A 26,276-nucleotide genomic window follows, 5' to 3' on the forward strand; every position below is an offset into this window, starting at 1 on the left:
ACCAAAAGAGACTGGACCCAAGAATTAGAGGGTTTGGCTCTTCTTGCAGGAGGCAGGAAGAAAGGACAATGATCATTTCATTCTTTTGAATCCCCTACAACTCCAAGACAATGTAAAGTTAAATATCTCAATCAATTGCCCTACCCATGATTTTGATTCATTTCTTGAGAGGAGCAGAGTCAAATGGTAGAAATAGAACTTGGTAGAGAGTTGGGCGTTTGGGTTCTAATCCCATCTTTGCTGTTATGTATAAATATTTGTTGAATGAATATTCAAGTCGCTTCAGTGATGTGGGGTTGATCACCACCTCTTACTCCTTCTTGCTTCATTTGTACCTCTCACTTCTCTCAGAGAATCTTTGTGAAGATTTTTAAAAGAAGGGAATGACAAAGAATTTTGAGTGAGTACAGACTGGTTCCTGTGGTGACAGAATAATGGCCTCCTGAAAATGTCCAGGTCCTAACACCAGACCTGTGAATATGTTAGGTTACACCGTAAAGGGGAATTCAGATTGCAGATGGAATAAATGTTGCTAATTAGTTAACCTTAATTTAGGATTACCCTGGATTATCTGGGTGGGTCCAATATAATCACAAGGGTCCTTGAATATGGAAGAGGGAGGCATTAGTGTCAAGGTAATGTGATGTGAGAAAAATTCACCCAGCCAGTGCTGGCTTTAAAGACTGAAGGAGGCCCCAAACCAAGGAATGTGGGTGGCCTCTAGCTGGAAAAGGCAAGGGAATGGATTCTCCCCTAGAGCCTCCAGAAGGAACACAGCCTTGCCAATGCTTTGATTTTAGTCCAGAGAGACCCATTTTGGATTTCTGACTTCTAGAATTGTAAGATAATAAATTTGTGTTGTTGTAAGCCTCTAAATTTGCAGTAATCTGTTACAGCAGCCATAGAAAACCAATACAGTTACTTATAAACCTTTTAGATGGCATTGGTCCCTAACCCCCTAGAATGAAAAGGGGTCTCTCTAGATTATTAACCATAGTCAGATGTTTGTCATGCAAACTAAGGTATCCATGGCTAAGGCTCTTAGTTCCCAATTAATCTGAACCGTCAAGTACATTATATTGATATGCATTTTACTTGTTTGTGTTTGTGATGGATAGCAGTGTCCCTTAAAGTGAAGTGTGAGGGTGCATTAATCTCCTAGGGCTGCCATAACAAACTGGTGTCTTAAAATAACAGAAATTTATTCTCTTACAGTTCTGGAGGCTAGAAGCCTGAAATCAAAGTGTCAGCAGGGATAGACTCCCTTTGAAGACTCTAGGGAAGAATCTTTCCTTGCCTCTCTAGCTTCTGGTGGTTGCTGCCAGTCCTTGGTGTCCCTTGGCTTATGGCAAACTATGTCTCCATCTTCACATGGCCTCCTTCCCGTGTGTCTCTGTCTTCATCTCTTTCTCCTTCTAAGGACACTAGTGATCGGATCTAGACCCCATTCTAATCCAAATGGCCTCAGTTAACTTGATCATTTGCAAAGACCCTATTTCCAAATAAGGCCACATTCGCAGGTACTGGGGTTAGGACTTCAACATACCTTTTAGGGGACACATTTCAACCCACAACAGAGGGCTCCTTCCTCAGAATTCCTTGTTGTGCTCGTTAAAGGTGCAAATTCTGGGGGCCCACCCCTGACTACCTGATTGGTTTCTCGGGTTCAGGCTTAAGATCGTTTCTGTGCGAGGGCTTTCTCTAGTTGCAGCGAGTGGGGGCCACTCTTCATCGCGGTGTGCGGGCCTCTCACTGTCGTGGCCTCTCTTGTTGCGGAGCACAGGCTCCAGACGCGCAGGCTCAGTAGTTGTGGTTCACAGGCCCGGTTGCTCCGTGGCATGTGGGATCTTCCCAGACCAGGGCTCGAACCTGTGTCCCCTGCATTGGCAGGCAGATTCTCAACCACTGCGCCATCAGAGAAGCCCATGAATCTGCTTATTTACCAAGCTCTTCCAATGGTAAATAAAATTTAGGGTGACTAAACTTTATTTAGTCACCCTAAACTTTGAGAACCATTGATATGTTTAATGGTTTTATTTTTCACAGTTTAAAAATGGTAAGGGAAGACAATTTAAATTAAAGCCTGTTTTTGTCTTCCAAATATTTATTTTACGTATTTATTGGTGAGAAAGTAATGCAGGGAAGCCCTCCACCTGTGTACAGTGGCATCCACAAGATACTAAAGGAGCCCAAGAAAAACATCAGGTGTGCAAATGCTTCCATCAGCACAAAACTGACCAGTTTTCAAGCTTTCCCCAAATGACCTCCAAGGTGGGCAATTTCTTGGCTTAGAACATAAGAGGTGCCCCACAAAAACACTGATCTGAAGGAAAAGAGAAGGTGGCTTTCTAGAGCCCCTGAAACACAACATGGTCCCAAGAGAAGCCCTGCCATGCTTTCTAACAGTGACTCGGGTGCCTATAGAGAGGTGGCCCGGGGAGATGGGAACAAAGGAACGGGAGAAATTCTGGGGAATCTGGCAGAGGCAGTTCAAGTCCCCAGGAAAGTTCTGTGTTGTGCTGTCTCTCCACTTAGACTGTTAGCCATAAGCCAACGCAAGTGGATGGATGTGTCCTAAATACGTAGCCACCCCCAACTCCCGCTTCTGTTTTCTCTAGCCAAGATTTATTCTAAGGTTAAAGTATAAGAGGTATATATAGAAATATTGGGGAAAAATGTTTGCCAAAATAGAAACAGTGGCTATATCTGGACAGTAAGATTTCAGGTGGTTCTTATCTTTATAATTTTTGTATTTGATATTTTTCTTCAATGAGCATGTGTTATTCACAAAATCAAAAGTGATTTAAATCACTATAATTTTCAAATAGTGGTGCATAGGAGTACTTTAAATGTGCATGTGAGACGGTAAATAAAATAATAGCAAATGATTGAGTTGGTGTTGAATAGAAGTCCAGTCCATTAATTAAGATTCCTTTGTTCTTTGTAGCTGACCATTGTATTGTGAAGTAAGTCAGGAACAAAGAGAGGGAAAAAGAGGGGCCTGTAGCTCCCTAACAAATGGTTTTCTTTTCCCCCTCTTTCACTCCTGCTTCTCAAATCTGAGGATGAGGAAGAAGGAAGGGAGAGAGGAGGAGGAAGAGAGGAAGTGGGAGGTAGCCTGCTGGGCCAGGGTGTAGCTGAGATGGAGCGCAGACAGTGGAGCAAGGTGGATGGAGGGCCCCAACACTCCTTTGAGTCGCTAAAGGGGCTTGTTGAGGTTTTCATTTCCTCATCAAGTGTGAACCAGACAAAGGGTGTTATACTGAGAAACAAATGATTGAACTTATTGGTCTAGGTTTGGGGTCACCCTACTCTTTTTCTACACAGAACCCCACGCCTTATCAGATGCTTTTACTTAACATGGCCGTAAAGGTAATTTTTCTCCAGGTATTATTGCAGCTCTAAGTCACAGCTTCTAGAACATTTCTAGCTAACAGGGAGTTTAGAGAGTTTAAAGTTTTAAAATATAAGCTTACAGAATTTAACATATTTTTATTTTCTATGTTTCCTTTTGACAGGTAAAAAATAACTTTGAAATCTTCACCACATAGCAATATATACCCATAGTCCACACTTCCAACCACAACATGATTTTCGCTGGGGTAGAGAGATGCCGGGACTGACTAGAGATTTTCTTCAAAACTCCTCTTTACCACAAAGACCCTGTGGAATTTAGAGCATGTGTGGAAGGGAAGGGAAAGAGCTGGGGAGAAGCCAAGATGAAGCATGATAGAGCAACAGAAAGGAGTGGATTTTACTTAAAGATTTTTAAAAAGAGAAAGAAGCGAGCTGGTTAAAACTGGGGGTAAGGCCCTTCCCTGGTGGCGCAGTGGTTAAGAATCCACCTGCCAGTGCAGGGGACACGGGTTCGAGCCCTGTCCAGGCCGCAGATCCCACATGCTGCAGAGCAACTAGGCCCGTGCGCCACAACTACTGAGCCTGCACTCAAGAGCCTGCGAGCCACAACTCCTGAGCCCACGTGCCACAACTACTGAAGCCTACATGCCTGGAGCCCATGCTCCGCAACAAGAGAAGCCACTGCAATGAGAAGCCCGCGCACTGCAACGAAGAGGAGACCCCGTTCGCCGCAACTAGAGAAAGCCTACGCGCAGCAACGAAGACCCAACGCAGCCAAAAATAAAAACAAATAAATAAATAAATTTATTAAAAAAAAAAAAAAGAAAACTGGGGGTAAGCAAGCAGCAGAGCACTTGGAAGCATAATAGGGGCTGGAGGCAAAGAGGAGCCATTCCAGAGCAACACGAAAATTCCAGTGAGGTGAGAAGGAGGAAGAGAGGCTTTGCCAACACAGGCCAGGGTCATCCTGGCATGTAGCTCTGAGCCTGAGCCTGGGGCCCATGTTTGGAACCCCGATTAAGTTCATCCCTCCATTCCTCAGTGTCAGGAACTAAGAGGGCAGTGGCTGGGCCAGAATACATCAGGGAAAGGGAGCCTGCAGGAACAGCCAAGAGAAAAATCAACACTTTCCACTCTGCTTATTCTAGCAAAGAGTGTGTGACTCATCCTAGAGCAAAGTTATTACTTGTCACCTAACAGCTGAATGTGATGCTGCTAAGTCTGACTGAGGGGATATGGGAAGGAAACTAACAGTTGGCAAGTTCCCACCATGTGCCAGGCACTTTGCTAAATGCTTTTCACCTTATTTTATTTAATCTTCAAAACCATACAGGGAGACAGCACTGTTGTTCATATTTTGCAGATGAGGAAACTGAGGCACAGGGAACTTACATAACTTGGCAAAATGACAAAATTATCAAGTGGCAGAAGTTGTAGGATCTATCTGGCTTGAAATATCATTGCTCTTTTTGCTGAGTAGAAACACTACGGCACACCGGAGAGTTCAAATCTCTACTTTTGTTTTTGCTTCTGGTCGTCACTGCCACCCATTACAGAAGGATTTTTGGCCTTGAATTTTTAAATTCTTTCTTTAGGGGAGGGGCTGCCAGTGCATGGTGTGTTAGTCCAGGTCCTCCAAGAAGCAGCCCTCAAGACAGGATTAGATGCGCAAAGATTTTATTAGGGGAAATGCTGATGTGAGAGAATATAGGGCAAGAATGGGAGAAGGCTGAGAGCTGTCAGACTGCGATGCAAGTCTAATCCCGATGAAGAAGAAAAGGAAGGAAGATTGGATGGGAGCATGTGAGACCACAGAACAATCTAAGGAAGGTCTGGTAAAGCCTTCAGGGATCCTTGAGACAAAACCAGCTATGGGAATAATGACTCTAGAGCCAGAATCACCTTGCACCAAAGTTGAGAAGTCCCACATCTCCTAGGAATGAGCCTGCCTCAGTATCCTTTCCTTATTTAGCCATTGGCTGGGAGCAGCTATGGGTATCGTGGTCTCTGTGCAACCATTATGATGGAGATAAAAGTGAAAGACAACCCATAGAATGGGGAAAATATTTGAAAATCATATATCTGATAAGGGACTTGAATCCAGAATATACAAAGAACACAATTCAATAATAAAAAGATGAATAACCCAATTAAAAATGGGCAGAGGATCTGAATAGAAATTTCTCCAGTGAAAATATACAAATAGCCAATAAACATGAAAAGATGCTCAACATCATTAGTCATTAGGAAAATGTGAAAACCATCATGAGATATACTTCACACCCACTAGAATGGCTATGATTAAAAAGATGAACAATAACAGGTATTGGCTATAATGTGGTGAAACTGGAATTTCATACATTGCAGGTGGGAATTTAAAATGATGGTGTTCCTTTGGAAAATAGTCTGACAGTTCCTCAAAAAGTTAAACATAGTCTTGGCAATTCTACTCCTAGATATTTACTCAAGAAAATTGAAAACATATGTCCACATAAAAACTTACACACTAATGTTCATGGCAGCGTTATTCATATTAACCAAAGAGAAGTGCTCATTAACTGGTGAATGGATAAACAAAATGTGGTATATCCATACAACTGAATATTATTTGGTCATAAAAAGAAATAAAGTATATGTGTGTATATATATATATATATATATATACACACACACACATACATATATACACATATATAGTTGACTGTTGAACAACACAGGTTTGAAATGTGTGAGACCACTTATATGTAGATTTTTCAATCAATATACAGTTAGTCTTCTGTATCTGTGGATTCAACCAACTTCAGATCATGTACTAAAGGGACTTGAGCATGTGTAGCGGGTGGGAGGGTGTCCTGGAACCAATGCCCCATGGATATAGAGGGACAACTGTATATATATAATGGAATATTATTCAGCCTTAAAAAGGAAGGAAATTCTGTCATGCTACAGACGACGAACCTGGAGGACATTATGGTAAATGAAATAAGCCAGTCACAAAAAGACAAATACTGTCTGATTCTACTTATATGAGGTACCTAGAGTAGTCAAATTCATACAGACAGAAAGTAGAACAGTGGTTACCAGGGGCTGGGGCTGGGGGTGGGAGCTGTTGTTTAATGGCTATGGAGCTTCAGTTTTACAAGATGAAAAGAGTTCTGGAGATTGGTGCACAACAACCTGAATATACTTTACATTACCGAACTGTATACTTGAAAATGGTATTCTATGTTATATGTATTTTAATACAATTTTAAAAAGAGGGTGGAAAAAATGGAATGAAGTAGTGACACATATCACGACATGGATGAACCTTGAAAATATTATGGGAAGCCAAAGAAGCCAGACACATGTTGTATGATCCCATCTGTATGAAATGTTAAGACCAGGAAAATCCACGGAGACAAAGAGTAAGTTAGTGGTTGCCATAGCTGGAGGGAGTGAGGAATGAGGAACGACTGATGATGGGGACAGAACTTCCTTTTGGAATAATTAAAACATTATGGAATTAGACTGGGAGGGAGGCACAAGAGGGAGGAGATATGGGGATATATGTATGCATAAGGCTGATTCACTTTGATGTACAACAGAAACTAACACAACATTGTAAAGCAATTATACTCCAATAAAGATCTATTCAAAAAATGTTATGCAATTACATAATGGTGATGGTTGTACACCTTTATGCATATAATAAAAACTACTGAATTGTATACTTTAAAAGGATGAGTTTTACGGTATGTAAATTCTATCTGAATGAAGATACTATTTTTTTAAACACTGCAATAGATTTCAGAGCACATCAGTTGCTGGGGCCCCCCAGTCAATTACACTCCCTGCAGTTACAGACCTACAATGTGTATTTTCATGGCTACCATACATAAAGCTCTCCCACAAGTACATTTTTGGTGTTGATCACGATAATGGTTACCTAAGATGCATTAAGTGCAGACCTGAGCAGAGTAATGGACTAAATTATTTCCCCAAATGATTTCTTTTTCCAGGATTCAGGAAATGCATGGTCCTGAATTTCTCACTGAAGGTATATGAGTTCTGATGCTCCTATTTCACTGTTACAACCATTTTGATTCTCAGAGAACAAAGAGTATATCAGCAGAAAGTATGAAATGCTTTCAGATCTACTTTGTGACCCTAACAAACATAAAAAGAAGTTTGAAACAACTTGGCATTTTCGACTGCTGACCAGAGCCATGCTTATGCAAACTGTCACTGAGTTGTTACTGCCATCATCCTCACTTTGGGCAAATCAAATGCAAAAAAGGAAGAATGGGACAAGCCCTGCTGAAATAAGATGGGAATGCTCGTGACTCAAGGTACATGGTAATTTTTTTAAGTTCCAGATTTATTAGTTTAAGTGGAAGATAAACCAAAATCTAATTTTAAAAAATTTCCCAGAGAGATGGAAAGGACAAAAGGTGGGAATAGTGATAGAAGCCAGACGTTTCTGAAATTACTTTACTTAGATATTTGACTTTGGAATTATGTAAATGTTTTACATGATTAAAATAAAAACTATGAAAATCAAATATGAAATTAATAAATCCAATTGTGGATTGAGTGGGTGGCTTAACTACACAGAGAACTATTTCAAGGTATTTTAAAAATAATAATTTGACTGAGATGTATCCTAAGATAAAAAGAACTGCAAAACTGTACAAACTTGAATTTTTTTCCAATAGTCATATTGCTAATAATAATATTGATATAGTTATTCTAAACTATTACGTATGTAATAGGATAAAGCAAATAAGTAATTATGTTCATTCATTAGAAGCCAAGATTTTCAACATAAAAGAATTATAAATATAAAATAAGAGAAGTATAAAACATGCAATCCTAAATTTGAATCAGAAGTATAAATGCACAATTCATTTTCCATTAAAAAATATTTCCTAGGGGCTTCCCTGGTGGCGCAGTGGCTGAGAATCCGCCTGCCAATGCAGGGGACACGGGTTCGAGCCCTGGTCTGGGAAGATCCCACATGCCACGGAGCAACTAGGCCTGTGAGCCACAACTACTGAGCCTGCGCGTCTGGAGCCTGTGCCCCGCAACAAGAGAGGCCACGACAGTGAAAGGCCCACGCACCACAATGAAGAAAGGCCCCCGCTTGCCACATCTAGAGAAAGCCCTCGCACAGAAACGAAGACCCAACACAGCCAAAAATAAATAAATAAATAAATAAATTTATTTTTTAAAAAAATTCCAAAAATATATATATATATTTCCTAGTTCTATCTACTGGAAAGGCCTAGGAACAATGATGAATCCAGTCTCATTGATCTACTCTGGCACTCAGACTACAGTCTCTAAATACAACTTCCCACCAAAAGCAACCAAGCCCGCCTGGGGAAATAGCTAATTAACTGGGGCAGGAAATGATTATGACAAGTTTGGAATACCTTGTCATATTAGAAAATCAGGAAGCTATGAAAAACTGCTGGAGTCATGACAAAAGGATTCAGAAGCCAATATGAAGAGTATCCCATGGGCCAAAATTGGGACAAGCATCAAGATGAATAACTTCAATGAAATGAAACACACTAAAACAAATGAGTTTCATCTTTGGAGAATGCTAGCAACCAAATCATTTTTCTGAAAAAAAAGAAAAAAATCAAGCATTTATTCTGCCTTTCCTGTATAAATTACACCTCAGGACAATCAAATTGTTGATGAGAGGAAGTTTCTCTTGATAAGATTTAGGCTAGTAAATGAAGAAGGAATGATAGAAAGAGAGTATGATCATTTTGCAACCCTCTAATGAATTAGTGGATATAGGCAACAATCTCATTGGGCTGCTAACATTACAGAGACAACCAGACATTTTTCGCCCCCTAGTGGAAGCTCACCATTATGAAGTAGTCTTGATAAACAGGCAAACCTGAATCCAATAAAGTAGCAATTAACAATTTCAAATAACCTAATTCAAATTTCAATTAACCTCTTTGTGCTGTCCGATATGGTAGGCACTAGCCATTTGTTTCTAAGTAAATTTAAATTAATTAAAACTAAATAATTCAGTCCCTCAGTCACATCAGTGCAATAGCCACATGTGCAGATACAGAACATTTCCATCATCACAGAAAATTCTGTTGGGCAGGGCTGAAAATGTAACTACTAGTTTACAGAAAGTACAGGAAACAGAAGAACACTATTCACACAGTATGAGGATTCAATCACCAAATCCAGGATGTAGGAAACTCTATTGGACGAATGACCCAGGTCTTTCACCCAATAAGTTACAAGGGGAAAAGCGGGGGTGGAGAGGAAGAGCCTATAGTTTAAAAGAGACTTAAGAAAAACATCAACCAAATGTAAAGTATGGACCTCATTTGAACCCTGACTGGGTATTTGATGATACTATAAAAGTAGTATTACCTTTTAGTGATAATGATATTTCGGTTATATCTAATACATAATTATCTTTCAGAGATATATCCTGTAATAGAAGGAATGATTTGATGTCTAGATTTAGCTCTAAAATCCAGTAGGGAGAGAAAGCAGACCGGGGCATAAATGGCATAAGATTTGCCATACGTTGATAACTCTTGAAGTTAGAGATTCCATTAAACTATTCTATTTTTTTGTATAGGTCTGAAGTCTTCCATAAGAAAAGTTTAAAAAATGACTGGTTTATCTTTTAGATTCATAAAGATGTTGTATCTTTTTTTTTTTTTTTTTGCTGTACGCGGGCCTCTCACCGTTGTGGCCTCTCCCGTTGCAGCGCACAGGCTCCGGACGCGCAGGCTCAGCGGCCATGGCTCACGGGCCCAGCCGCTCCACGGCATGTGGGATCTTCCCGGACCGGGGCATGAACCCGCGTCCCCTGCATGGGCAGGTGGACTCTCAACCACTGCGCCACCAGGGAAGCCCTGTTGTATCTTCTTTATTCTCCATGTCAGAATGCTTGCAGCACAGAAGTTGTGGCATCACATCGTGCCACTTTGTTCTCTGACGAGCTCTCTCACCCTTTGACAAGTTACGTAAATGTGCTTTCCCATTATATTAGCTGTAAGACCACTTGGGTAGGTGTCCAGCAGCCATTTGACATTCAATGTACACTACGAAGTGATCATTGCATCCAAAGAAACATGTAAGCTGCTGGAATTACAAAGATGAATAAAATATAGTTCTTGACTTCAGGGAAATTACACTCTCACGAGGAGGTGGTTATATAATTCATAATACATAAATTACTACAATAAAGTAGTCACAAAGTTTAGTGAAGACTGAAGAAGGATTGGTCTATTATATCTTGGGGTAGTGTTGAAGAAAGGGTGTATAAAGAAGGTGGACTTCGCACATTTTTTTTAAAATAAATTTATTTATTTATTTTTGGCTGCATTGGGTCTTTGTTGCTGTGCGCGGGCTTTCTCTAGTTGCGGTGAGCGGGGGCTACTCTTCGTTGCAGTGTGCGGGCTTCTGATTGTGGTGGCTTCTCTCGTTGCAGAGCACGGGCTCTAGGCACCGGGCTTCAGTAGTTGTTGCATGAGGGCTTCAGTGTTTGTGGCTCATGGGCTCTAGAGTGCAGGCTCAGTAGTTGTGGCACGTGGGCTCAGTAGTTGTGGCTTGTGGGCTCTAGAGTGCAGGCTCAGTAGTTGTGGCGCACGGGCTTAGTTGCTCCGCGGCACGTGGGATCTTCCCAAACCAGGGCTCGAACCCATGTTGCCTGCATTGGCAGGTGGATTCTTAACCACTGCGCCACCAGGGAAGCCCTCACACAACATTTTGAAAGAATGAAAACATACTTTAGAGGTTGACAACAGGAGCAAAGACAGACAGGCATGGAAGGGGCTGGCATGTTTGAGAGACTGCACACAGCGTGCCTCACTGCTCTGGAGGTGTTCATTAGTAAAATTCAAGTAATTACTGTCTTACTAATGGTAAATTTCAATTCAGTTCAATAAGTTCAATTCAATAAACTTTCAGTTCAATTTAATTAATACCTAGCAAGGCAAATGAATAACTGAAAATATTCGATCATTTAAGCAGTTTCTATGCACTTAACACTCCCCTCAGAGTCTGTGGAGGGTCCAAAAGAAAAATAGGAAAAATTCCTAAAGGATTTTCTGGTCTTGATAGAGAAGTAGGATTTACATGTGTGGAATAATCACAGAGAATGATGAGAGAATTCCTGAGGAAGGCAAAAAAGCAGAGTTTCAAAGAGACTTAAAAAAAAAAAATAGGCCAGGGTTTTGTTCTAATTTGAGCTAATTTTGTTGGTAATGGCAGCCAACACTGAGGACTGCAGGACATGTCAGGTCTTGTGTGAAGCACTCATACTACCTCATTTAAGCTCAGACTCATGAACAGAAAAATCGAGGTCCCAGTGACTTGTATAATGGATATTTTTCTCCCATTTTTTAACTGTAGGTACTGGGAATGTCATCCCCCCAGTTTGCCTCACTCAACTTTAGCTGGTCTTCATGTATACATGGGGCTTGGGGAGTGTGGGGAGGATGGGGCTGTGTAGCATGGGATGAGACTGACACAGGGAAGTCTTTGGCCTGCCTGACTATGGTGAGACTTGCTATGAACAGATGAACTGGGCCAATGTGATTCCTTCTCCAGGCAAACTGGTCTGCAAACGCAGAAAGAATCTGCTAGTTGGACGAGGAGAGAAGGGAGAAGGGAGCAAATACATGAAGAGCAAGAAGCTCAATCACATTAATGGCCAAACACCAGTGAGAAGCTCCTGTGGCCCAACCTAACTGCCCTTCTGATTTTAGTCTAGATATTTGGATTTTTCCAAGGTCTCTTTGCACATTCATCCTTTTATAGGTGGTATGAACTTGAGGTCTTAGGATTAAGATGTGCAAAGATGTTTTTCTAACTCAACTGTGGTTTCAACTTTGGTTTCAACTCAGTCTCTTTTGGGTAAATACACATCAAATATGGAATTCTCCCTCCCGCTCTTCTTCCTTTCTCCCTGGAGGGATGTAATTCCCACAATGGAGACAAATGGGCCTTGCAGAAAGAGGGAACTCTGGCCTGTGCAATGTTCACCCTCCCCGAGGCCCATGTGGTCCTGGGTGATCTCCTTCCTCTCTACGGCATCCCTGGCTGATGACCTAACCCTGATAGCTCTGAGGCTGGTCCTACACTGAACCTCTTCCTCCTTCAGTGGCCAAAGTTGTCACCCCCACTTTTTCTTTGAGGGTCAGAGACTCTTGGTTATGTTCCCTGAACCATGCAGGAGTACACTGGGCCTGAGAGGATGCCCTAATCTATGAGACTGACATGCTGCCTACTGCACTAAGGAGGCAGGTTGGGGATGCCCTAATCTAGTCTGAGATGATCTAGGATGTGCCTGGACCCTGCCCCCAGCATCACAGTCTACTCAGGAACAGTGTTGGATGCAACACTTCTCTGTGAGGCTTGCACTCTCCCCAGCTACAACCCTGGGCCCAGGCACAGCCCCTTCTGTCCTTGGAGCTCCCCAAATGCTAGCTTTCATTTGACAATCTGCACTCTGCCATACATGATTTAGCCAGGCTGAATAAAACCCAAGTCCTGGATGAGTTCTTCTAGAATCTTCTTTCCCATTCCCTGCTCAAAATTCACTTTGGAAAGATAGGTACCCTGCTCTTGTATGTTCATGCACGCTTCTCCTCTCTGGGGGTTGTTGCTTCATGTTCTCAGTACTGAGCCCTTTCAGGGAACACAGGCTTGCCTCTCTCAACTGGTCTGGCTCCTACATTAGAAAATTTACTTACAAGATTAGTTTCATTTCTCTTCTTAGTTTTGAGAATCTAAATTGGAACTCAGAGGTGAAGAATGATTTCTTTTTTCTTGCCTTCACACACTCTCTTCCAGTGAGCATGCCAAGTTGCCTGCTGTCTGAAAGGGAGAGGGAGTGTAATGATTACAAGAAAGCTTGAGGAGAAAACCTTAGTGGTATTGCAAAGCGTTATCTACTATATAACAATACTTGAGTATCTTGGTGAAGTTTCTTACAACCTGTGCAACACACCACCGGAATCCCCTTTAAAATGTGATATTTGTGCTCCAGGATACTTTACATTATAGACTTCCTGAATTACAGTACAAGGTTTGCATGACATAATTCTGTCCACGGGAAACTGTCCAACCTACAATATAACCAATTCTTTTTTAGAAATAAGTTTATTTATTTATTTATTTTTGGCCGCATTGGGTCTTTGTTGCTGCATGCAGGCTTTCTCTAGTTGCAGCGAGCGGGAGCTACTCTTTGTTGCGGTGCAGGGGCTTCTATTGTGGTGGCTTCTCTTGTTGCAGAGCACAGGCTCTGGGCACGTGGGCTTCAGTAGTTGCAGCACGCGGGCTCAGTAGTTGTGGCTCATGGGCTCTAGAGCACAGGCTCAGTAGTTGTGGTGTGTGGGCTTAGTTGCTCCGTGACATGTGGGATCTTCCCGTACCAGGGCTCGAACCCGTGTCCCCTGCATTGGCAGGCATATTCTTAACTGCTGCGCCACCAGGGAAGCCCAGATACAACCAATTCTTGAAATAGCTTCATTACTAGATTTTTCTACATAACTAGTTCTTTCAATTTTACATGTAAGATATGTGAAACCCACAGATAATCTACTAAATTCATTTTCACCATTATCTCCAACATCAATCCAAACATACTCTTTTTATGGGCATGAGCAATTACATCTAGTAAAATAATTAAAATACAAGTTTGGAATTTTTCCTTTTCCAATCCTTGAGGAAGATACTAAGGAAGAGGAAACAGAAAAAAAGGCAGGACATGATAAAATGGTAGAGATTTTAAAAACCCACTCCATTTGGAACAATTAATATTATTAAAATGGCCATACTACCCAAAGCAATCTACAGATTTAATGCAGTCCCTGTCAAAATACCCAGGACATTTTTTACACAACTAGGACAAATAACCCTAAAATTTATACGGAACCACAAAAGACCCCAAATTGCCAAAGCAATCTTGAGAAAAAAGAACAAAGATGGAGGTATAAGCCTCCTAGACTTCAGACTATACTACAAAGCTACAGTAATCAAAACAGCATGGTATTGGCATAAATCAGACACAGAGATCAATGGGACAGAATAGAGAGTCCAGAAATAAATCCACACAGTTATGGTCAATTAATCTATGACAAAGGAGGCAAGAATATACAATGTATACAAGAATATACAAAGGCAGTCTCTTCAACAAGTGGTGCTGGGAAAACTGGTTAGCTATATGTAAATCTATGAAATCAGAACACGCCCTCACACCATATTCAAAAACAACTCAAAATGGTTTCAAGGCCTAAACATAAGACCTGAAACCCTTAAACTCCAAAAAGAGAACATAGGTGAAATACTCTTTGACGTAAATTGTAGCACTATTTTCTTGGATCAGTCTCCTAAAGCAAAAGAAATAAGAGCAAAAATAAACAAGTAGGACCTAATTAAACCTAAAAGCTTTTGCACAGCAAAGGAAACCATCAACAAAATGAAAAGACAACTTACAGAATAGGAAAAAATATTTGCAAATGATGTGACTGACCAAAGGTTAATATCCAAAATATACAAACAGCTCATATAACTCAATATCAAAAAACAAACAATCCAATCAAAAAATGGGCAGAAGACTTGAATAGACATTTTTCCAAAGAAGACATACAGATGGGCAATGGGCACATGAAAAGATGCTCAGCATTGCTAAATATAAGCGAAATGCATATCAAAACTACAATAAGGTATCATCTCACACCAGTCAGAATGGCTATCATCAAAAAGTCTATAAGTAACAAATGTTGTAGAGGATGTGGAGAAAGGGGAACTCTTCTACATTGTTTGTGAGAATGTAAACTGGTGCAGCCACTATGGAAAACAGTACAGAGGTCCCTTTAAAAACTAAAAATAGCAATTCCACTCCTGGGTATATATCTCCCAAAACCAAAAACACTAATCCGAAAAAAATGCATGCACCCCAATGTTCATAGCAGCATTATTTACAATTGCCAAGATATGGAAATAACCTAATTGTCCATCAACAGAGGAATGAATAAAGAAGATGTGGTATATATACACAATGGAATACTACTCAGCCATAAAAAAGAATGAAATGCTGCCAGTTGCAACAACATAGATGGACATGGAGGGTATTATGCTAAGTGAAACAAGTCAGACAGAGAGAGACAAATACTGTATGGTATCACAACATGTGGAATATAAAAATAATATAAATGAATGTATATGCAAAACAGCAACAGACCCATGGATATAGAAAACAAACTTCTGGTTACCAAAGGGGAGAGGGAAAGGGGAGGGACAAAGTAGGGGTATGGGATTAACAGATACAACTACTATGTATAAAAAAGTAAAGCAACAAGGATATACTGTATAGCACAGGGAATTATACACAGTATCTTATAGTAACCTACAATGGAATATAATCTGCAAAAATACTGAATCACTATGCTCTATACCTGAAACTAACACAATTATTGTAAATCAACTATACTTCAATAAGAGAAACAAATTTTTAAAAACCCAATCCAGGCTAGGATTATGACTATGTAAAATGAATGCATGCAAATTCAGGGCATAAATGAAGCCTGGAAAATAGAAACCCAGCTGACTTTTTAGTGAGGTGGGATTGTGATTTTTTAAATCTTTAAAATTTTTAGCTAACATTATTGTGTTAAATAGAGGAAACATTCTAAAGCACACAATAATTTGGATTTACAACAGAAAGATCATTGTTAAAGATTGAGAGGAAATAGGAGAGAGAGTAGAAAAATAAAGTCTAAATAATCTTAAAATCCTGGTGAATTCTAACTAATCAATTCTTCTCATCTGGGAAGAAATGACAAGAAATCTATGATATTTAGAAATAACGTTAAAACAAAGCTCCACCGTCTCTCACATGTAGGCATTGTGTAATTCATTTCATTAAATGGGTGTGCAGAAAGGAGAAGTTTCCCTCCAACTGAACAATTTATATGTCTAATTTGAGGTCGGATCCCTTTTAGCAGAAGATTTTTTTTTGTTTGGCAAACACAGCAAACGCAGAGCCTCTCCTATTTGTCCTCTCTCTGGATTATTTGCTTACCCTGGGAAATGAAAGGATGGCATGGTTTGTGAATCAGGAGTTGTTATTCTTTGCCTGCATATAATGTTGGCTTTTTTTGGTAAGAAAACTCACAAGAGTATACAAAAATTTTTGATGAATAGAACCCTTTATTTTTAGGAGAAAATGGATGGAACGGTTTGGAGCTTTAGGGCCGCCTGTTGCTCTTGGGTGAGCACCTCCCACTGCCTTGACTTTTTATTCTGCCACGTACTTGGTGCCAAGATTTACATGGCCACGGTGGGGAACAACAGGATTTAGCATAAGTAAGAATAATTGCTTTTCCCCTAGGGAGAGACAAAAAGGATAAGTGCACAAGGTGCAAAGACAATATTATCAGGAGTTATATTCCTGTTCGGCTCTTTTATTCATTCTGAATCCTGGATTCTGTTGCAAATAATAAAAGCAAGAAGCCAGTTGGCTTGGAGCCAAGGTCTGGGATTAGCAGAAGAGACTATTTTATTTGGGGCTAAAAATATGTTTGCCGGTGATGGTTCTGTACATTACAAATATGGCCATTTGGATTAAAAATTGTTTCTTTTTTCTGCAAATTGAGACATTGCCAGGAAAGCACAAATTAATAACGATTTGAATTAGGCAGGGAAAGACAGGTTTCTATGAGTACCTGGGATCCCACACGCTGTGCACGCACACCTGTTACTTCTTGCCACCCTTTCTCAGTTTGCCCCTCTTCTCTGAATTTGGGTTGGATTGTCATTAGTCCCTTAATAACCTGCACCTTGTTCTCTCTGTTAATTCAAATTGTGAGGTACTTTTTACTCTAGCACTCTAAAATCAAATGATGTCCATAAACAACAAAGTGCTGCTGTAGAGCCCAGGGAACTATAGTCAATATCCTGGGATAAACCAGAATGGAAAAGAATATGAAAAAAGAATGTTTATATGTATATAACTGAGTCACTTTGCTGCACAGCAGAGACAGGCACAACACTGTAAATCAACTATACGTCAATTAAAAATTTATTTTAATTAAAAAATAAAATAAAATGATGTCATCTTTTCCTTTTTACCCTCCTTTCAAATATCCCCCTCTTTTCCCCCATAAAATACATCGAGTTAATTGCAAGAACTCATTTTGAATTCAGGCAAACCTGGGTTGGCATCCTAGTTTCCCTGCATGCTACCTATCTTTGTGATCCTGGGGAAATTAATTTTTTTTCATTTTAGTTTCCTCATTGAGAAAATGAGGAATCATAATAATACACATCTCATTGAGTTTTGTGAAGATCAATGAAATAATACATAAAGAGCATTTTGCATTGCACCTATGCAATAGTAATGTTGCATAGTAATTGTAAATACTCAACAAGATTTTATCTCCATCGTTATTGTGGGGTAAAGTGGTATTCAGAGGGAAATTTATAGCTTAAAAATATAAAAAATACGAAAGCCTTAAAAATGAGATAAGCATTCAACTTTAAAAGTTAGGAAAAGACAAAGAAATGTTTGTTACAAATATGAGGACTTCCATTTCTGATTATATGGAAGACTAGATGTCCAGAGAAGTCTTCCAGTATGGAACTAAAAATTCTGGATAAAACATACTTTAAAATTTTTTAAAAAAATACTTGGCTGGCCTATCAGGAAAAGGAGGAATATCCTTGCTATAGATAGTAAGAAAGTAAAAATTCAGAGAGGTAAGCCTATCTGATACTGATGTTTGCCATGGAGGTGTCTGTCTATCTTAGGTGGCCATGTGCTGAGGAGGAGAGACAAAAGCATGAGGCCTGTAAAAGCTGAGATGACGGGCTGGAAAACACCAGCATGAAGCCAGGATTCCAGAAAGGTTATGCTAGGTACGTTCAAGAGCACTGATCTGGGATGTGGTGGTGAGAGTGGGATGCCCTAGAGAGAGAGAGAGTGGAGGGAATTTACCTATCATCCTTGCATCTAAATGAAACGTAAAAATGGGGGAAAATACTTGGAGAATATCTAACCACAAGTTTGTCATCACATGTGTTTGAGGCCAGAATTTATACCATCTGTGTTACCCACACCCCAATCAACCTGAGCTAAATATTTGGTTAAAAGTGCTCCCAAATATTTGGTTAACAGAATATTAACCAAATATCAGAATAAGCCTTAAGAAGGCAGAAGGGTGGAAATAAAAAGAGAAAAAATTAATGAAATAGAAAGTGAAGAAACAGTACAGTCTTTTGAAAAGACTAATAGTAGTGATAAACCTTCAGACAGTTGCCCAAGAAAGAGGAGAAAACACTAATAACATTAGCAGTGGAAAGAGGACATAATTTGCCAATAAATTTGAAAACAGGTGAAATGCACAGATTCCTACAACAGTTTCTCAGATTTCAGCATGTATCAGAATCACCTGAAAGCCTTTTGAGAACACTGATTGCTGAGACTCCTCCCTCGAGTACCTGATTTAGTAGGTCTGAGATGGAGTCTGAAAATTTGCATTTTATTAAGTTCACAGGTGATGAAACATTGAGAGCACAGTCCTAGGAAATATAAATTACCAAACACATTCTGAAAGAAATAGAAATTATTTTCTAATCCAGTGCTTTCCTACCTTTTTCACATCATGTCACATACACACAAAACCCAGTAACACTGTATGGCACACTGGGGTAAACAGCTGAGGCTGCCCTTGGCTGGGGATAATATGCTCTTGAACTCGGCTTATCCCGGGCCTGCCTTGGCCTACCTGTTCTTGGCAGCCCCAGTGATCGAAGGAGCAATATCTGGGCTTACCTGTAATCCATACTCCATGTACCAGTGTGCCTTGCTGCACCTGCTGGGAAGCGCCGTGCTAGGATTTATACTGAGACGTACTAATTATCTATAGCAGCATTAAAAATTTCCCCCGATTTAAACGGCTTGAAACAACATACATGTATTATCTCACAGTTGCTATGGGTCAGGAATCCAGACGTGGCTTAGCTGGGTCCTCTGGCTCGGGGCTCTTAACAAGGCTGCTATCAAGACGTGGGCAGGGGCCGCAGTTATCTTCTGGGGAAGAATCCGTTTCCAAACGCACTCACTTGGTTGTTGGAGGGAATCGGTTCTCCCGGGGCTGTTGGGCTGAAGGCTGCTTGGCTCCTGTCCGGTTGCTGGCTGCAGCCCTCAGTTCTTTGCCCTGTGGGTCTCTGCGTTGGTTCAGCTTGCTCCAACAACTTGCTTCTCGCGAGAAAGCAGGAAGGGCTAGAGAACGAGAGCTAGGCAGAAGTCAGCTTTTTGAAACCTAATTTCAGGGTGGCATCCCACCACTTTTGATGTATTCTATTAGAAGCAAGTTACTAGGTGCAGGTCACCCTTCAGGGGAGGGAATTACACGTGGGCATGAAAACCGGGAGGTGGAGATTATTGGGAGCCGTCTTAGAAGCCTGCTTACTACACCAGAAGAGAAATCACTGGGTGATAGGGTTAATGCACACGTTCAGCTTCACTGGATAGTTCCAGATTACTATTTAATACTGTGTGATGGTTGCCATTATTACAAATTCTCACCAACACTTGCTATCGTCAGACTTTTAAATTTTTGTCCACCTGGTGGGTATGAAACAAGAACTTGTATTTCTCTAGTAACTAATGAGGCTGAACATAGTTCGTAGGTTTCTTTATCGCCCAGATGTGTTCTTCTGTGCAAGGCTATTCATATTTGTCGATTTCTATATTCGATTTTTATCTTTTTCTTACTGATTCAAAGGAGCCCATGTGTCTGGTTATTAACCCTGAGTCCACTCTATGTGTAATGAGTATCTTCCTCCAGTTTTTGGCGTCTGTTTTCACTCTCTTGATAACTTGATATTCTTTGAGGAACAGCAGTTTTATTATAATGTAGTTGAATCTGTGCTTCTGGTTTTATGTTAAGAAATCCTTTGTTACCTCAAAGTGAGAAAGATACTGTTCTACATATTCTTCTGAAGTTTTAAAATCCTGTCTTTAAGGCCTTTATCTATCAAGGATTGATTTCTGTGTACAGTTGTGAGATAGGAGTTCGCTTACCTTTTCCCCTCACATGGTTAATCAGTTAACACTTATTGAATAGTCTGTATCCCTCCTTCTAATCTGCAATGCCATAGATAAGTTTTCCTTATATTCATCTGGTCATGGGTATTATTCTGGACTCTGTTTTGGTCCATTGATCTATCTCAGAATTGATAACATGTTCTTAGTTTTTAATGACTTAATAACAAGCCTTAGTATCTGGTAGGAAGACCATTGCTTCTCCTGGTTCTTCTCCAGGATTGTTTTGGCTATTCTTGACTCTGCTCTCCTGTATCTGAGAAGCAGCTTGTCAAGTTCCATGAATAGAATGTCACTAAATCTATAGGTCATTTTAGCAAAATATTGTTTACATCCTCTTTAATGGCCTTTACTGACATTTTATGATTTTTTTTCCATAAAGGACTTGTACATCTCTTGTCAGATCTATTCCAAGTTGCCTTATATAATATATTTTGTTGCCATTATAACTAGCATCTTTCTTTTAATTGTGTCTTCTATATATTTATTGCTAAAGGGTAGATTTGCAATTATATTTTGTCTGTTGATCTTACAGTGGCCTGAAAACCTCTTTTCCCAGTTCTTGTCTGGTTTTAGTGTCAAGGTTGTGCTAGCCTCAGTTAATGAGCTGGACGCTATTCCCTTTTTTTTTTTTTCTGTTCTGCAAGATTTCATGTATGATTGGAACCATCTCAAATATTTGGCTGTTCTTGCCTTTAGAAATAGCTAGGCTTAGCGTTTTCTTTGTTGCAAAATTTGTTACTACTAATTAAATTTCTTTAATGGTAGTAGCAGAGTTTTCTATCTGGTGTGCCATGTAAGCAAACTGATGTGTTCTGAATGGGCTTCAGGGTTTTTAAACCCTCAGCCCTGACGAGGCCAAGGCAGATAGGTGAGAAGTGGACATGGGCTGCAGGAGCCCCTGGACCAATTGCCTCTGTTCATGAGCATCCTCAACCCTTTGCCCCACTGTACCTTTGATGTATATCACTGAATCTTTCTGATTTCTCCATAAAGATCTTGCACATGTTTTGTTGGATTTATTCCAAGGTGCCTTATAATTTGTTGCCATTACAATTAGCACCTTTCTTTTAATTGTGTGTTCTAATTATTTGTTGCTAAAATATAGATGTGCAATTTTATTTTGTCGACTGATCTTATTTATGGCAACCTTACTAAACTTTCTTATGAATACTCACAATTTTTCTATACAATAGCTTTTGCATGTATGCCACGATGGGGAAAAGGTTGGTAAGCATTGCCTCAGAGAAAGTTTAGCCTTGGTTTCTTCATCTATAAAATGGGATTGAAAAAGTGTCTGCTTTATAAGATTGTTATGAGGATTAAATGAGTTAATCCAAGTTAGGCAACAGAACAGTACCTGGTAAACAGTAAGTGTTTCATTATTCTTCCTTTACTTAAGACTGCATGTTCCCCTCCTGCCAGGTTCATCCTGATACCTTAGGCTTTCAGAAGTAGTTTTGACCTTTTTTGCGTCTTATACCCACTTTTAGAACCTGAGAGAAGCTTTGGATCCTTACCCCAGGAAAATGCAAAAATATATAATTTTGCATATAATTTGAGGAAGGTCAAGATCCCCTTATCTCTGTGCTTAGATCTTCCCCTGCCTCCAAAAGATTTATAGAACCAGGTTGAGAATCCTGCTATAGAACAATCTTCCTGGATTCCTAGAGGAATTTAAACTGTTCTAGTGGGATACCCTGTGGATTTGGGATTAATTGAATTCACTCCTAGTTCTGGTTGTGACATTGTGCCCCCATCTGATAAATGGGATTCAGTCCTGCTCCTCTGACCTGCAGCCTAGCTTGGGTAATCAGGGCCAGGTCTTACTTTCCTTCTAGAGCCTGTGCCTTGACAGACAGCTCAGAACCCCTGACATTCCTGAGATAGGGGCCATGTCCTGTAAATGTTAGTGTCTAGGGCAGGGTTTCTCCCCATTGGTACTATTGACATTTATGCTGGATGATTTTCTATTGTGTGCGTCTGTGTGTAGGGGCTGCTGTATGCATTGTAGAATGTTTAGCAGCATCCCTGGCTTCTGCTCATTACATGCCATTAGCATCTCCCAATTATAACGATTAAAAATGTCTCCAGACATTGCTACATATCCCTTGGAGAGACAAAATCGCCTCCAGTTGAGAATCACTATTCTAGGGCCTGAAGTCCTGTCCTTAAAATTCTGCCTGTTGCCTGAAGTCCTGCTCTCTGCTGACAGACTGCCCAAATACCAACTACAAGCTGAGTACTCCAAATACAGCTTGCTCCTAGATTTCCCAATCCATGTTCTGCCTTCCTGTAAAGAGGCCACTGCAATTCTTGCAGCATCTTGCTGGTGCCAACAGCTTGCCTGGACTACCAATTGTTTCGTTTCAAGATACAGTTTTCTCTGGCTTGAGTGAATGGCTCTCCACCCATCACACCTGCTAGCTTTCCCTCAGGGATGGGGTGGGGCTGATTTCAGTCTTTGGATCCAGTTGAGATCCAGTTAGTTCTTCTAAGAGTGGCTGTGTCTTGAGATATGGCAGTGAGAATGTGTTTGTTTTTCTTAGAAAAGTAATCTTCGCAGTGGTTTTATGTGAGAGAGCCTGTCCTTTTACTGTGTAAGTGGTGGTAGGGTTTTCTGAAGGCGATAAATTGCCCCATTCTACCGTGCAACAAGTCAGCTGGGAATGAGCTGTAGAACAACAGAATTGCAGTCTTAATAGATGCCAGCAGCACAAAGGTGGTCAGCTTAATAACACAGCCTTAGAGAGAGTGAGAAAGATTGATTGACTGAAAGCTTAGAGCAGAGAACAGAATGAGAGAAAGAACCTTGTGTAATGCTTTTCAAAGAGAACTTATCTAAGAACCACAGGAGAGAGAGAGAGTAGAGAAAGAAAGTGCAGAACAAATCGTACCTTGCAGCACCCTAAACCTGCCCTAGTTCATTACAGTGGGGCAGGGAGCACTGGGACGGCCCAGAGCCTGAAAGGTGTACTCCACGGGCTGACACTGACATTGACATTGGGAGAAAATCTATTCAAGCAGGTAAGAAATGGTATCCAATGGCTTTAACAAGTTAGAAGCTTATTTCTCTCTCATGTGGAAGTTAGTGGCTTTCCTTTGCAAAGTAATCAAGGGCCCAGGTTTTTCCCTCTTGTTTCTCTATCATCTTTCGGATGTTGCCCTCATCTTTGCAACCAAGATGGCTCGTTCCCCCACCCATATTCCTGCTAGCAGAAAGAGGGAAAGAAGGGAAGACACACCCCTTCCTCTTAGAGGCTTAACCCAGAAGTTGCAATACATTACTTTGGCTCACATCCCATTGGCCAGAACTTAGTCATATGGCCACACCATATGGCCACACCTAGCTGTGAAGGAAGCTAGAAATTCTGGAAGGCCATGTGTCCAGAATCACATGGCCTGAGAAATTTCTCCCTGAGAAATTTCTCTACCACCATTAGCCTGAGTGCTTCTTGGCCTCAGTCTTTCCTCCAAATTCAATTTTCCAAATGCCCGAAGCATCTGTCTGGCAGATCCACCCTTGGAAGACAAAAGATGGAAAGGAAAAAGATGGAGTCCTCTTGAACAAAAAGGGGTTGCTAAGCACTTTAGATTTTGTTTAACTGCTAAAAGAATGGCGACTATAAGTGTAACGCCATCAGGCAGGTAAAGTGACCTCATCTTGTGCTAGGGCCCCACTTCTAACAGAAGAGTTGCTGGCTAGTAATTGTTGCGAAGTTCCAGAGAAGCCTGAGGCAATGACGTGGGCTCTTGGAAGGCGAGAGGCACCTGCTTGTTGAATTGGGATCTGAAATACACCCAGTGTTCTAAGGCAATCATCCCTAGTAATGCTCACCTTCCAAAGGAGTGAAATTTAATATGTGGATGCCAGCACATTTCTGAGACTGAAAGAATTAGAAACCTAAAAGGGAAATGTGTCTTTGGCCACACTGGAAAAGACACTTCATTATACTGACAGCCTCTGGATTATGCGGAATGTGGTCTCTCAGCTGGAAAATCTCAGCAGTCTAGTCCTCACTGTCAAGAGGGCCAGAGGTCTGTGGTTACAGGACACCACAGGATTGTAAAGCAGTGAAGGCAGAAATGGAGATTAGGAAAGAACTAGTTATATAAAAGATATTCTGATACGATGTATGTTATTTTATAAGATCTTTTTTACATTTAAATAAACTTTTTTAGAACAGTTTTAGATTTACAGAAAAACTGAAAAGATAGAGTTCCCATACATATCTTACATTTTAATTTTATTTTATTTTCAGAGACAAAGGAATTTATTACAGCACAGCAGGAAGCAAGAACATCTGCATATTTGTCTTATATTTTTACATGAAGCCTTTTTTATTCTGCCACATTTTAATAAGGACAAGAGTTGGTCAGTAGCAGAAAGTCAAAAAAAGGTAACATCTTCTTTATTCTGCCACTCCCTGAACATGAGATTTTTTAGCAGATCACTTATCATCTTTGAGCCTCAGTTTTGTCACTTATAAAACAGAAATAAAACTAATGTTTCATAGAGTTGCTATGGTGACAACACAATAAAGTACATGTGAAATGTCTGTATATGGGCCTATTGTAAACTCTGAAACACTGATCAAATCGTAGTTCTGGTAATTATTCTGCAGCACTCTATGATATTTTAAGTGACTGAATACAGTATGTGAGCTGACACGCAGGGGTTAATGTGGTTAATTAGGTTGTCATAGTATGGGCAGCTGACTTAAGGACTTGTAAGAACAAGTGGAAATTTTTCACTATGAAAATATGTATCATAAAATTTTAGATGACCTAATAATCATTTTCCCCAAATAAAACATTTAATATGATTGATGAAGGATGTGAAGAAGAAATAGTTCTTAAGTGTCTCGGATTTACTGACCCTACCTCCTAGGATAAGGAGCAGAAAAAATGGACAGGATTTGTATCTGGAGGGGTTGTCTGAACCAGAGAGGAAATGAGGGTTTTCCTAACTTGCTGAGGTACTTGAGCATGTTTGTAATATCCATAGATTATTATCAACGGTTATCTCTGAGTGATGGGATTTAGGGGTAATTTTTTTTTCTACTTTTTAACTTGTCCAAATTTCCTACGATGAACATGCATTGTTCTTTTGTAATAAAAGTTGTTTAAATGCTAAGTGTTGTCAATGTTCAAAGTAGATGTTGAGGACTTCCCTGGTGGCCCAGTGGTTAAGAATCCACCTGCCAATACAGGGAACATGGGTTCAATCCCTGGTCTGGGAAGATCCCACGTGCCGCGGAGCAACTAAGCCTTTGCACTACAACTACTGAGCCTGCGCTCTAGAGCCTGCGAGCCACAACTACTGAGCCCACACACCACAACTACTGAAGCCCACGCACCTAGAACCCATGCTCCACAAGAGAAGCCACCACAATGAGAAGCCTCTACACCACAGCAAAGAGTAGCCCCTGCTCGCCACAACCAGAGAAAGCCCGAGCACAGCAACGGAGACCCAATGCAGCCATGAATAAATAAATAATAAATTAAAAGAAAAAAAAGTAGATGGTAGGTTAGCTCACCTTGTTAAAACAAAAACTGTGAAGCATTTGCTTAGTTTTTTCTGGTTAAAAAGAAAAGTCATGGTTCCTGGAAAATCCCATCAACCATGAAGCATGTTCTTTACACTTCATGTTTCCAAGATAAGCCACCCATGAAGGTGGAAAGATTCCTATAACGAGTGGACAAAAGGGTATGCTGCCTTAGTCACTATTGGGATCCATTGTATGTCATCAGTCCCAGCTATAAAACTTTGAATTTTCTCTTTCATATAATGACTAACATTGAAAGAAAAGCTGCTAACAGTCACCTG

This window comes from Monodon monoceros, unplaced genomic scaffold (genome assembly GCF_005190385.1).
Source record: "Monodon monoceros isolate NGI ecotype Baffin Bay Population unplaced genomic scaffold, NGI_Narwhal_1 Super_Scaffold_16, whole genome shotgun sequence".
Taxonomy (NCBI): Eukaryota; Metazoa; Chordata; class Mammalia; order Artiodactyla; family Monodontidae; genus Monodon; species Monodon monoceros.